We start from the raw sequence: 14,569 nt of genomic DNA on the forward strand, positions 1-14,569 counted from the left end.
CCCTTCAATGTGAAGGCCTAGTTAGAGATATGTATGGCATGTCTACATATACCATATTATACAATATGGCCTCATAAAACCATTTTCCCTGAGGGAAAAAAAATTGCTCTACTTTTAGAGTAACTAGCATTCTTAAATAGCTTATTATGTATCAGTTTAGGTAACTTGACCGTTTAAACTCTTAAACTGGTCATACTATTCTGAGCTTATCTGAGCCCATGGGTTGTTGGGTGTTAGTTCTTTAAAAAGAGACAGAAAGCTAAATATGGGGGTTCCTGAGCCTACATTTCCTCATTGCTGGTTGAGACTGTCTGGGTGTCTATTGCCAAGTGCGTTGTGGAAAACAGAATTCTCATTTAATATGCCATGCTCCATTTTTTATTATTAATTCTAAAAATCATTAAGAATGTTCTAATCATAAATTCTTCTGGCATAGATGACAAAAAAAAACAGAACACTAAAATGCCTTCTGGCTTTGTATGTGTCTGTATCGAAAAATATTTGTTTTCTAAACCTAACCTCTCTCCTTTTTGGTCAATAATTGTGCACAGTATTTGCTTTGTAGTTTGTGTTTCATGTCCATTTTGCTTGAGATAATGTCCTGTGTCTTTTTTTTACTCTTCTGATTCATTTTTCCTCTACTCATTGTGTTTTTCAGCAAAGTAAACTGATCTTTTTTCCCCCAAAATCCACATTAATCCTTCCAGCCAAAAGATTTCTGATGTGCTTTTATCGCTATTTTAAAATAATCCCCATATTCTACCTGATGGAATGAGAGCAAGATGGACTCCAATCACATAAAAACAGACAAAGGCAAAATAAACTGAAAGTGAAAACCAAAAGAAAATCTGGGTGCAAAGCTACAGACTCAGTCAACTGAATAGGAAGGATGGGCTTGGGAGTTCTATAAATCTCAGTACAAGGTGAGAACAGGACTTGATGTTGAAGTCTTGACATCCTGACTATAAACCCTATTTGTAGGGTCAAGGGTCCCTTACTGGACAGCCCCAGTTATAATATTTGGGAAACAAGGATATAAGAAGCTTGCCTGGTCATCAGAAAGGATGGTTAGGCAGAAAAGAGCTTGGTGAATTAAAAATCAGTTATAATGGAAAGCCTTGTCACTCAGATAGTGAGGACAAAATGAGAAAAAAAAAGTCATATTTATATATTATTCCCAAGAGTGTTACCAACATGCAAAGAACATCTGAAAAACATGGCAGTACAAAACATCCCACAGAATACACAGAGAGATTCAAGGATGTCTAGAATGATTCCCTGTCCACGAAGGAAATCTCCTCTTCTTCTCACCTCCTAAAGGTTTAATTATAAGCCTAAGAGCTCTTCCTGCAACAGAAAAGTCAAAGACAGATTTGATCACCTGATGCAGAAGAAAAGCTCTCTGCAGTAGGATTTGGAAGATTGGGTTCCAATCCCAGCCATTTCACTAATCAACTTGAGTAAGTTTCTCTTAGCCCCTCCAGACCAGCCCCTCTGTCAACGAAACACGGCGGTTGGGATGACTCAACTGACATCATGTAGAACACAAGAATCAACTGAGGCCTTCTTGAATTTTTGAAACATAACACTATGACATATAATAAAATCATTGCCACTGTAAGCTACCAAATTTTGGAGTCACCTATAATACAATAATAGGTAACTGAAACCAAATTCTGTGCTAGAAGTGGGATACTATCGTAACATAACCCTAAGGCACATGACATTGGCTTTGGAGCTTAGAAGTGAGTGAAAGGTAAAAGAGCCTGGAGACGTGGTAAAGTGCAAAGGGCAGCAGGAAGATATTTCTGGAAGCTGGAGAAAAGACACAGTGGTAAAAAGTTCCCTGAAGCTGTTGCTCATTGTAATGTAGCAAAAAGAAAAAATATCTAAGTGGGTGACCGGGTGGCTCAGCAGGTTAAGCATCTGCCTTTGGCTCAGGTCACAATCTCAGGGTCCTGGGATCAAGTCTCACATCATGGTTCCCTGCTCACTGGGGAGTCTGCTGCTCCCCCTCACTCTCCCTCTGATCGATCTCTCTCTCTCTCTCTCTCTCTTTCTAACAAATAAATAAAATCTTTAAAACAAAAATAAAAAAAAACTTTTAAGTATCTAAGGAACCATCAGATCTGGCTAAAGAGATTTCCAGACAGCATATCAAAAGTAGCAGCTGGTTTCTTTTGACTCTGCGTGATAAAATACTGATGGAGTGGGATGAGATCAAACAAGAAAATGTTAAGTTTCATGCAGAATTTAGAGTTGATCTTAGCCAAAAGGCCAAGAAGCGATCATCATGCACAATTTAGAGGGAATATAAAGAAGCCAGGACTCGTTTCCAAAACAAAAATGTTTCCCAGTCCAGCATCTCTGGATGGTGAAGTAATACCAAAGTGCAGGCGGGGGGGAAGGTCTCAGGGTAAAGATCCTTAAAGGTGTTTCTGTAAGACTTTTATTAAGACTTAGTAAGACTTAAGGATTTGCCCAGCAGGATTTCTAGGAATCTTAAGGATATACCAGTGGACCCTCTTTAAAAAAAGGCAGTGGGGAGGGAAGGGCCTTTAAAAATCTTAAGGATAAAATACTGTAAAATTTTTAGTCTCAATGTAAAGGTTTCCAAAATCATGAAGGGGCTGTCCCACGCACCCTGTGTCACAGCAAACCAGGGAGGAGCTTCCTTGGAAGGTAACTGTAAATGTGACTTTTCTCTACTGGAATTAACCTCCCCCCCAAAGTCATGCAAACACTTAAGTTTTTGTTTGTTTGTGTAAAGATTTTATTTATTCATTTGAAAGAGAGAGAGAGAACACGAGAGGAGGGAGGGTCAGAGGGAGAAGCAGACTTCATGCTGAACAGGGAGCCTAATATAGGACCCTATCCTGGGACTCCAGGCTCATGACCTAAGCTGAAGGCAGATGCTTAACCAAGTGAACCACCCAGGGGCCCAACACTGAAGTTTTTAAGAGAACTGTACATACAGAAGTAGTTAGCTAGACATACTATCCAAAATGAAAAGATACCTCTGTGCCCACAGAGGAAGCAGACTGAGAAAATGACTCAGCTGAAAACACAGGCTACTCATTGTGTAAAAAAAAAAAAAAAAGATGACAGGGCAAAACCAAGAGCCCAGAGAACAAAGATCTGAGCCAAGGAGAAGCATTCTCAGGGAGGAATACTGGCCCCATAAAGGAAGTGGCAACATGCCCCCATTTTATAATTAGTGGGGTCTCTGAACAGGTCTAGACCAGTGACTGCTATGTGCCTCCCATTTTCTCCTGATTGGGTGAGAATGTCTATTATATTTCTACTGTCCCTGTATCACCATTGTCTATTGGCTGTGAAGAGGCAGATAACTTGTCTCTTTGTTTAACCTATCTTCACATGCAGACATATTCAAAGAAACCACCCTGAAGCATCTCATTCATTTCTAGACTTCTTTTTCTCTCTCTTTTTTTAAGTTGACTCCAGGCCCAGTGTGGAGCCCAACATGGGGCTTGAACTCATGACCCTGAGATCAAGACCTGAGCTGAGATCAACAGTCAGACGTGTGACTGACTGAGCCACCCAGGTGCCCCTCTAGACATTTTTCATACAACAAGACCCTGGACCTCAGCCTAAGCCTGATTCTAGAATGGAATGAGAATTCTGAGAGCCCTGAGAGGTGGTAAATATACTTGTAAATGGGGAGAAATGTAAATGGTTTGTGATAGACAAAGGACGTTCACAGTTTGATACTCTTCCCCTTGAAGGGTGCAGTCTCATGTTCATCCCTTTTCATCTGAACTGGCCTTGATTACCTGTTTGGCCATAAAATACTGCAGAATTGACATCTTGGAGTTCTTGAGAATTGATCATAAGAAGCCCTAAAGCTTTCACCTTGGGCCTCCAGCAACACTTTCTGGGAGCCATGATCCACCATGCAGGTAGGCATTCCAGGGGACATTCTGACTTAGCAGTCCTCCAGCTCTCTGCCTTGAGGATCAGACACAACACAAAGCTCTCTTAGGCCCTCTGGACCAGCCAATTCACCAGATGAATATCACAGAGTGACCTTAGCGCCATATAGAATTTAAAAACTGCCTTGCTGTATACGCCCTAAGTTTCTGACCCACAAAACTGTGAGGAAAAAAATAAAACGATTTCTCATTTAAGCTGCTGAATTTGAGGAAATGTGTTACGTAGCAAAAACAGTCTCTTTCTCTTTGTGGGTCTCAAATTCCTCACCAACAAAATGTAAGATTTGAATCATACCTCTAAGTTTCTTCTAATTTCACAAAATTAGCAAAATAACATGTAACTGTTTTTATCAAACTGTCATAATCTTACTTACAAAAGCATCTATAGATAGTAAGCATTACAAATTTTGTCACTTCTGACTAAAACAACAGAAGTAGGGTGAAAACACTAGAGAATTACTGTCCAGACACACTAACCACATTCTAGTTGAAGACAGGTTACCAAGAATAATGTTTCCGGAGTAAGACAAAGTGATTTGTCCTCAGTGGCCCTCCATAGGGGCTAGCTAAATGCACCCAAAATACTTTATATCTAAAACATTCACGTCTTTCAAACAAAATTTCCCTTGAACGAGGCATGTGAAAATTGATCCAGAAGATTAATTCCTATCTGCAAACAGATTGGTGACTATTTATATATGTGGGTAAATGCACACATTTCTGTCTGTTCATTTAGTACTGGAATTCCTCACTTAGAGTCTCCGTACCCTCATGGAGTCCACAGATAGAATTCAGGGGGTCCAAGTATGTTCGTGGGGAAAAAAATTACTTATTCTCCCTAACCTTTAACTGAATTTAGCAGTAACTTTAATTATGAATGCAGATACCAAAACAGAAAAGTATTAAAAGTGTCTGATTTTTATCACCAGTTAATCACCAGTATTTTCACATCACTTAACAGTTGTTACAAATAACTCAAATTATCACTTATACTCATCACAACTTTGACTTCAGGGCTGTGAATCTCACTCATTATTTAATGCATTAATAAAGACATATTTGTAGGGACACCTGGGTGGCTCAGTTGGTTCAGCATTGGTTAATCAGTTAACCAAGACTCTTAATTTCCGCTCAGGTCATGATCTCAGGGTCGTGAGATCGACCCCTGCATTAGCTCTGTGCTCAGCACAGAGGCTACTTGCAATGCAGAAGCTGCTTGAGATTCTTTCTCTCTCCCTCCCTCTACCCCCGCAACTTACGCTCTTACTCTATAAATAAATAAATAAATAAATAATCTTTTTTTAAAAATAAATACATATATATGTATGTTAGTATAATATATACCCTGCTATACCACAAATTTTCTCTTAATGTTCTGAAAATATTTTATCATAATTTGCTTCCCTGTTTTTTAAGGTTTTATTTATTCATTTGAAAGAGACAGAGACAGAGAGCACAAGCAGGGGGAGAGACAGAGGGAGAGGGAGAAGCAGATGCCCTGCTTAGCTGGGAGCCCAATTTTTAATGCTATGTGCTTTAATTTATGTATTTGAAAACATTCCAAGAAATTGAATAAATGGATTCATAAGCTCACCGAGACCACCAAAGGGGGCCATGGCTCCAAAAGGTTAGAAACCCCTGTTTTTGAGCCCACACTGTAGGCACTTAGCTCACGGGCTTCTCCAGCTACCTGGCTCATGTTGAACACTTGCCATGGGCCCACATGCTCTCGGAGGCCAGCGCGCCAATCCATATGTGTTAGTTTCCTCTCATGTTCTGCTTCCTCCTCCTATTTCCCACATTAGTTGCTCTGAGCATCAGCCCCTGTTTTAGGTCCCTCTTTCATCCATGCCCCCTCATTCTCTATAGATATTTCTGACTCAAATATCATTTTAGGTAAGCTAGAAATTCTCTACTTTATCCACGTCCAGTGTTTCTACTGTTATATAGATGCTATTCTCTCTCGAATACATATTTCCAAATCTCATGTCTCTTCTGAGTTTGAAAGTCTAAATCTTCAACTGCCTGCTCATCTTGAATCCCTTCACACACTTCAAATTAGACAGGACCCTTCATTGTCTGCTCTGGCCATCACACACTCAGACTCACACTGAGACAGAGGCACACAGAGACTCAGCAATGCTGTGTATTAGAATCCGGGGTGCCACATCGGGATTTAACTCCCTCTTCCTCACCCCCAAATTCAGTCATACTTAATCTGTCTCTTTAAGTGTGTCTGAAATCCACTTATCTTACTTGACCCTAACTCTGCTCAGTCCTTAGCATGACGATTTTAATGATCTTTTAAGGAATTCCATACTTCTGGGATCTCATTTTTTTTTCATTCCAACTAGAATTATTGTTCTTACCTCAAATTCCACCTTAACAGTTGCATCGCCTAGACCCATCTCACTCAGGCAATTTGTGAGAATTCACATGGCTGGGCGCGACTCCGGGAGCGTCTGATCCAGCAAGTCCATGATGGGGGGAAAATTTGCATTTCTAACCAGTTGCCTGGTGAGGCTGATGCTGCTGGTCAGGAAACCCACGTGAAAATTACTGCCCTAGGCCACTGGTCTTTAAACCTATGCCTATTATTTATAAATTATATTCATGTTCTAAGGCACTAACATTGTGAGTATATTAGGAAGCACATCAAAAAAATCATAAAAAAGATGACTCAAAACAAATAGAAAATTCAATAATATTCTTCCTGCATCCAAACAGATCATACTGTAGACTTTACATCAGAGAATTCTGGGAAGGACAGAGATTAAGAATAAGCCTGTGGCTTGAGATATAAAGTCCTACAATCTGTCTTTCTAGTCAATTAGAGCCTATTTGCTCTCTAATCCTTGCTCCAGGCCCTAGGTTACAACTTTAGGAAACTTTTCTAACCTCTCTAGGCCTCTATGTCATCCTGTATAAAATGGAGACAACATTAGTAACTGCTTCATAGGATTGTTTTCAGGATGAAATAAATTCATACGCATAAAAGAGTCCCTAGCGTATAATAAGTGCTTGATTAATCTTGACTACAATGATTGCTCCTGGATAGACACTTTATGTTATAACCATGCTGATCGTTCACGGTCTCCTGAATAAACGTCTAACAACACAATGTCTTTGCTTGTGCTGTATCCTCTACATGGAATATACTTCCTTCACCTCCACTCGGTAAAATCATTCTCATTTTTCACAGCCCCGCTGAAAATGTTATGTCCCCTGTGACAACTTGCCCAAATCTCCTGACATAATTAATCGCTTTCTCGTCTGTGGTCCCAGAGCACTTTTGGAAGAATCTGAAAACGGCTTCCCACACATAGTATGTACAGTTGCTCGTATGCCATCCCCTCCAATATTGGGAGTTCTTGGATGAACAACATCTAGTTGATGTATGTATCCATTGTATTGCCCAAGAAAATTCTTGGTTCATAGTAGATGCTGAATACAGACTGCAAAACAGGGCAGGGACACAAGGGTGACAATCCTACCCCAGTACCATAGCACAGCCCACGACTTACATTCTGCTGTCAATGGTGTCTTCCCCAAGTGACTCCCTACTTCAGTCCCACTTTATTTGGTCCACTGGCTAATGAGGTCTGTGATATAATAAAAAATAAATATTTGGTCTTTGTTCCAGGTTCCTGGCACACAGCTCCTAGAATGCTTGGACTCTCCAGAGTGATTAGAGTGTCTTTTGCATGCTAATGAGAGGACTCATTCTGGGGGCTCCTGGGTGGCTTCAGGATGGCGGTTGTTCACCAGAAAAAAACAAACCTTAATCACACACTAGAAACTTTCAGTTCCATCTCCCATCTTCTGGAGAGGGGAGAACACTAGAGAATGAACTCAGTCATAAATGGCCAATGATTTAACCAATTATGCCTATAAAGCGACCTCCATTAAAAACCCCCAAACAACAGGGCGGAGAGAGCTTTCAGGTTGGTGAAACCACACATGGGCTGGAAGGGTAGTACACCCCAACAGAAGCTCCTGGACTCAGGACACTTCTGGATCTCACCCTATGTCACTCTTCAGTTGGCTGTTCATTTCTATTCTTCAAAATATCCTTGTAATAAACTAGTAAATATAAGTAGTATTTTCCTGAGTTTTCCAAGCTGTTCTGGCAAATTGTAACACCTGAAGAAGGAGTTATGGGAACCCTAATACAGAGCCAGGGGGTCAGAAGTGTCAATCTAAGACTTGACATTGATGTGGAGGCAATCTCATGGGATGGAGCCCCTAACCAACAGGCTCTGCGCCAACTCTGGTTACTTAGTATAAGATTAAATTGAACTGTCATCGGACAGTTGTTGGAGAATTGACTGGTATGTGGGGAAACCCCCACCCACTTGGTGTTAAGAGTGTGAATAAAACCAGTTCAGAGAAGCCAGTTAGGCTTGTATGGGATTCTGCAGCCCTCTGATAGAAACACACTAGCTAAACCAAAAAGCAGCACACTGGGAACTATGCCTCCACCAGCCCCACATCCTGTCCATCTGAAGAGCATGTTCCCAGAATGGGAACAGATGGAGCCTAGTAGATTTGATACCTCAATTCTTCTTCTCCCTGGTTTCCATAATGTCATGGCCTTGGGATATTAAAAAAAAAAAAAAAAAAAAAAAGTGCCTGCCCTCAGTATGAAAACTCTCCCCAACCCAGTCACTAAGATTATCCAAGCTCCCAAGGCCCCAGAGGCTCCTAATTGTGTTTCCAATGAGTAAGCACCTGACCCTTCTGTTACAGTACGCTCCAGGGCCCATCCATGTCCATGGAAACCACAGGTAAAAATGTATCCATGCCTGTGCTCCCTGCTTACCAGCACTGTGGAACTTGTCTTCACCTGCAGTTCCTTCAGAGTCACCCAGTTCCTAGAGTGGGTTCCCTAAAGGGGATTGCTCTTCGTAAATCCTTGATGCCCACTGCATGAAAAGAACATTGAAACCAAATTACACTGACATTTTAATGAACCAACCAAAGCCTTTCTACTACCTGCTAACAAGGTCAACATTGGCACCCTCCCTCTGCCAGATTCGCCATCCAGTGGAGGTCTATTTATACGGACTTGTGATTACTGGACTATTTTATTGTGAAAGAATAAAGCTTCATGTCACATAAAGTATATTCTTAAACCACAGCACACAGCATGAGGGAGCCAGATATGCCCTTGTCAACCCTAATGAAAGAAGAATATCAAATCCATTAAAAGGCTAAAGTCCAATCGCCCTTCAGTGATTTTTCTTTTCATCAGCAAAAATGCTCATTAATTCTAATATCTTTGCTTTTAGGCATGAGCTTCAAGATCTGAACAGAAATTTCATTTGTAATGAACACATTTTGACAGAAGTAGAATTATGATGATTCTACTGGTAATAATAATAATAAACCATATGAAAGGAATCAGAGGATTCTAGTCTCTAAGCTGGCAGGGGATCTGTGAGACCCTCTGTCTGTGACATGGTCTCATGATGCTCCAGAAACATCTGTATAAATAGTGTTACCATAAAATCATGAGGCCAAGTATTCTAACTGACATACCAGAATACATAGGTCCAGAAAGCAAACATCCATTACTGACTTGATCTGGAAATAAAGATATGGACTCTTGGAGAGCACCAACATGGTACTGGCTGGTCTGCATTCCCCAGAGCTCCCGCTCCCTTGGGTCTGAGACCTGTGTGGTCAGTGAGATGCCTGCCCCCGGCCAAGGCTTCGAGATGGACCTAAGGGCTGAGGAGCCCTTGAGAGCCACCACTCAGAGCAGATCCATTGATTATGATGACCTTTTTTTGGTACCTCAGACCTTGACCAGTCTGCTGAGATCAGGAGATCAAAGAGAAGAAGAGCAGCATCTCTAGAAACAGAAAATCAACCACTTTCTGAAAGGTAGGACATGCGGAAAAGTGAATCCAAAGCCACAGGAAGATAGACCACAGGGGGAAGAGGCCAGCTCCCACCAAGCAGTGGAGCAATGGAGCACAAAATTCAAACATTTGAAAGTCTGCTCCACTGAAGGACATAACTCCAGAGGCTAAGCAGGGGTGGAGTCCTCATGGGGACAGTGTGGTCTCAGGTCCCATGGGGCCACGGAAGGATCAGGAGTGTCTGAGTGTGGCAAAGCTCATAGCTATCAGAGTGGGAAAGCCAGCTACAGAGACGGAGCCAAGGAATGAGCTCTCAGCTCCGGTTTACCTTAAACTGTGATCTGCAGCACAGTCGGGCCACTGCTCATTGAGAAGGGAACCCACAAGTGGCAGATCCGGGGAGACTCACCTTCCTCCTCTACAGGCAGGAATTTGCTGGGTTTGGAGACTCCAAACAGAGCTGTGTGCCAGAGACAGAAACCCTCAGTCACAGGCCAGGTAAGCCCAGAGTGCAGCCAGAGACCAGGGAGATGGGAGCAATTGACCCCTTTTCTCTCAGGTTGCACTGAGGAGTGGGGCCCCAAGCTCTCAGCTCCTCTGGGCCAGAGACTGGGAGGCCACCATTTCCATTCCCATCCTCCAGAGCTCTACTGAAAGTGTTCAGGGAACAAAAGCTCCCCAGAGAGGACCCGAGCAGATTACTTAGCCTGGCCCCTGGCAAGGGCGGCGCCTCAGGCAAAGACATTTGAGAATCACAACAACAGGCCCCTCCCCCAGAAGATCAGCAAGAATATCCAGCCAAGAACTAGTTCACTGATTAAGGAGAACAGCGGAATTCAGGGAAGGCGAAAGCAAAACATGGAATTCATGGCTTTCTCCCCATGATTCTTTAGTCTTACAAAGTTAATTAAAATTTTTTTTAATTTTATTTTTTTGTTATTCTAGTGTTTTTAACTTCTCCTCTTCCTCTTTTAACGTTTTTTAACTAGTTTATCTTAACAATACTTTTCCAAAAAAAAATCTTCAAACCTTAATTATTAATAATCATATTTTATCCTTTATCGTATCTAACTTTATTTTTTGTATGCATATAGGGTTTTCTCTTCTAAAAAATTTTGGGGATACAATTTCTTCTAATAGAGCAACATATACCCTAAATCTAGCACATGGCATTGCTCTAGGCACCAGCTTGAGCAAATTATCTCCACTTTCTTTTCTTTCTTTCTCCAACCAATTTATTTTATCAATTCCATTTTTTAAAATTTTTTTCATTTTCATCCTTATAGTCATGTTCCATCCCTTCATCATGTTTACCCTTATTTTTGTATATATATAAATTTGTTTTTCTTTAAAATTTTGGGAGGTAGTTTCTTCTAAGAGACCAAAATACACCCAAAATCAAGTGGGTGGCTCTGTTCTATTTACCCATATATATACAGGTGAATAGAACAGAGCCACCCAGTTGATTTATATATAAATGATTTATATATATATGTGTTTGTGTATACACACACACACACACACACACATATGTATATATATATATATATTTTTTTTTTTTAATTTCTTTTTACCCCATTTCTTCTCCCCCTAGTTTGGGGTCTCCTCTGATTTGGTTAGTGTACATTTTTCTGGGGTTTTGCCACCCTATTAGTATTTTATTCTCTCATTCATATATTCTTATCTGAATAAAATAACAAGGCAGAAAAACTCACCACCAAAAAAAAAAAAAAAAAAAAAAAAGAACAAAAGGCAGAACTGACAGCTAAGGACCTAATCAATACAGACATTGGTAATATGTCAGATGTAGAATTCAGAATGATGATTCTCAAGCTGCTGTGGGCTCAAAAAAGGCATGTAGGATATTAGAGAAACATTGTCTGGAGAAATAAAAGTCCCTTCTGGATAAATTAAAGAACTAAAATCAAACCAAGCTGAAATCAAAAAAGAATTAATGAGGTACAATCTAGAATGGAGGCTCTTGCTGCTAGGATAAATGAGGCAGAAAAGAGAATTAGTGATATAGAAGACCAAATGATGGGGAATAAAGAAGCTGAGCAAAAGAGAAACAAACAAATACTGGACCACGAGGGGAGAATTCGAGAGATAAGTGATACTATAAGACGAAACAATATAGGAATAATTGGGATTCCAGAAGAAGAAGAAAGAGATGGGCAGAAGATATATTGGAGCAAATTATTGTAGTGAATTTCCCTAATATGGCAAAAGAAATAAGCATCAAAATCCAGGAGGCATAGAAGACCCCTCTCAAATTCAATAAAAATAGGTACAGACCCTGTCATCTAATAGGCAAACTTACAAGTCTTAGTGACAAAGAGAAAATCCTGGAAGCAGCCTGGGACAAGAAGTCTGTAACATACAATGGTGAAAATATTAGAATAGAAGCAGACTTATGAACTGGCATGATATATTCAGCACACTAAGTGAGAAAAACATGCAGACAAGAATACTATATTCAGCTAGGCTATCATTAAAAATAGAAGGAGAGATACAAAGTTTTCAGGACAAACAAAAACTAAAAGAATTTGTAAACACCAAACCAGCCTTACAGGAAATATTGAAAGGGGTCCTCTAAGCAACAAGAGAGCCTAAAAGTAGTAGACCAGAAAGGAACAGAGACAATATACAGTAACAGTCACCTTACAGGCAATACAATGGAACTAAGTTCATATCTTTCAATAGTTATCCTGAATGAAAATGGGTTAAATGTCCCAATCAAAAGACACAGGGTATCAGAATGGATAAAAAAACAAAACCCATCAATATGCTGTCTACAAGAAACTCATTTTAGACCCGAAGACACCTCCAGATTTAAAGTGACATGGTGGAAAACAATTTACCATGCTAATGGACATCAAAAGAAAGCTGAAGTGTCAATCCTTATATCAGATAAATTAGATTTTAACCCAAAGATTACAATAAGAGATGAGGAAGGACACTATATCATACTCAAAGAGTCTGTCCAACAAGAAGATCTAACAATTTTAAAAATCTATGCCCCTAACATGGGAGCAGCCTACTATGCAAACCAATTAATAACAAAATCAAAGAAACACATCAACAATAATACAATAATATTGGGGGACTTTAACACCCCCCCTCACTGAAATGGACAGATCATACAAGCAAAAGAACAACAGGAAATAAATGCCTAAATGACACACTGGACCAGATGGACATCACAGATATATTCAGAACATTTAATCCCAAATCAACAGAATACACATTCTTCTCTAGTGCACATGGAACATTCTCCAGAATAGATCACATCCTGAGTCACAAATCAGGTCTCAACCAGTACCAAAAGACTGAGATCATTCCCTGCATATTTTCAGACCACAATGCTCTGAAGCTAGAACTCAATCACAAGAGGAAATTTGGAAAGAACCCAAATACATGGAGGCTAAAGAACATCCTACTAAAGAATGAATGGGTCAGCCAGGAAATTAAAGAAGAATTGAAAAAATTCATGGAAGCAAATGATAATGAAAGCACAACTGTTCAAAATCTGTGGGACACAGCAAAGGCAGTCCTGAGAGGAAAATATATAGCAATACAAGCCTTTCTCAAGAAACAAGAAAGGTCTCAAATACATCACCTAACCCTACACCTAAAGGAGCTGGAAAAAGAACAGCAAAGAAAGCCTAAACCCAGCAGGAGAAGAGAAATCATAAAATCAGAGCAGAAATCAATGAAATAGAAACCAAAAGAACAGTAGAACAAATCAACAAAGCTAGGAGCTGGTTCTTTGAAAGAATTAATAAGATCGATAAACCCCTTGCCAGACTTATCAAAAAGAAAAGAGAAAGGACCCAAATAAATAAAATTATGAATGAAAGAGGAGAGATTACAACCAACACCAAAGAAATAAAAACAATTATAAGAACATATTATGAGCAAGTATACACCAGCAAATTTCACAATCTGGAAGAAATGGGTGCATTCCTAGAGACATATAAACTACCAAAACTAATCCAGGAAGAAATAGAAAACCTGAACAGCCCCATAACCAGTAAGGAGATTGAAACAGTCATCAAAAATCTCCCAACAGGGGCGCCTGAGTGGCTCAGTGGGTTGAGCCGCTGCCTTCGGCTCGGGTCATGATCCCAGGTCCTGGGTTCGAGCGCCACATCGGGCTCTCTGCTCAGCGGAGAGCCTGCTTCCCTCTCTCTCTCTCTGCCTGCCTCTCTGTCTACTTGTGATCTCTCTCTGTCAAATAAGTAAATAAAATCTTTAAAAAAAAAAATCTCCCAACAAACGAGAGAGCCCTGGGCCAGACAGCTTCCCAGGGGAATTCTACCAAACATTTAAGAAGAACTAATACTTATTCTCCTGAAACTATTCCAAAAATAGAAAAGGAAGGAAAACTTCTAAACTCATTTTATGAGACCAGCGTTACCTTGATCCCAAAACTAGTCAAAGATCCCATCAAAAAAGAGAATTACAGACCAATATCCTTGATGAACACAGATGCGAAAATTCTCACCAAAGTACTAGCAATAGGATCCAGCAGCACATTAAAAGGATTATTCATCACGACCAAGCGGGATTTATTCCAGGGCTGCAAAATTGGTTCAACATCTGCAAATAAATCAATGTGATACAATACATTAATAAAAGAAAGAACAAGAACCATAGGATACTCTCAATAGATGCTTAAAAAGCATTTGACAAAGTACAGCATCCTTTCTTGGTCAAAACTCTTCAAAGTGTAGGGATAGAGGATAC

The sequence above is a fragment of the Lutra lutra genome, chromosome 9 (assembly GCF_902655055.1).
Source record: "Lutra lutra chromosome 9, mLutLut1.2, whole genome shotgun sequence".
In the NCBI taxonomy this organism is placed as follows: Eukaryota; Metazoa; Chordata; class Mammalia; order Carnivora; family Mustelidae; genus Lutra; species Lutra lutra.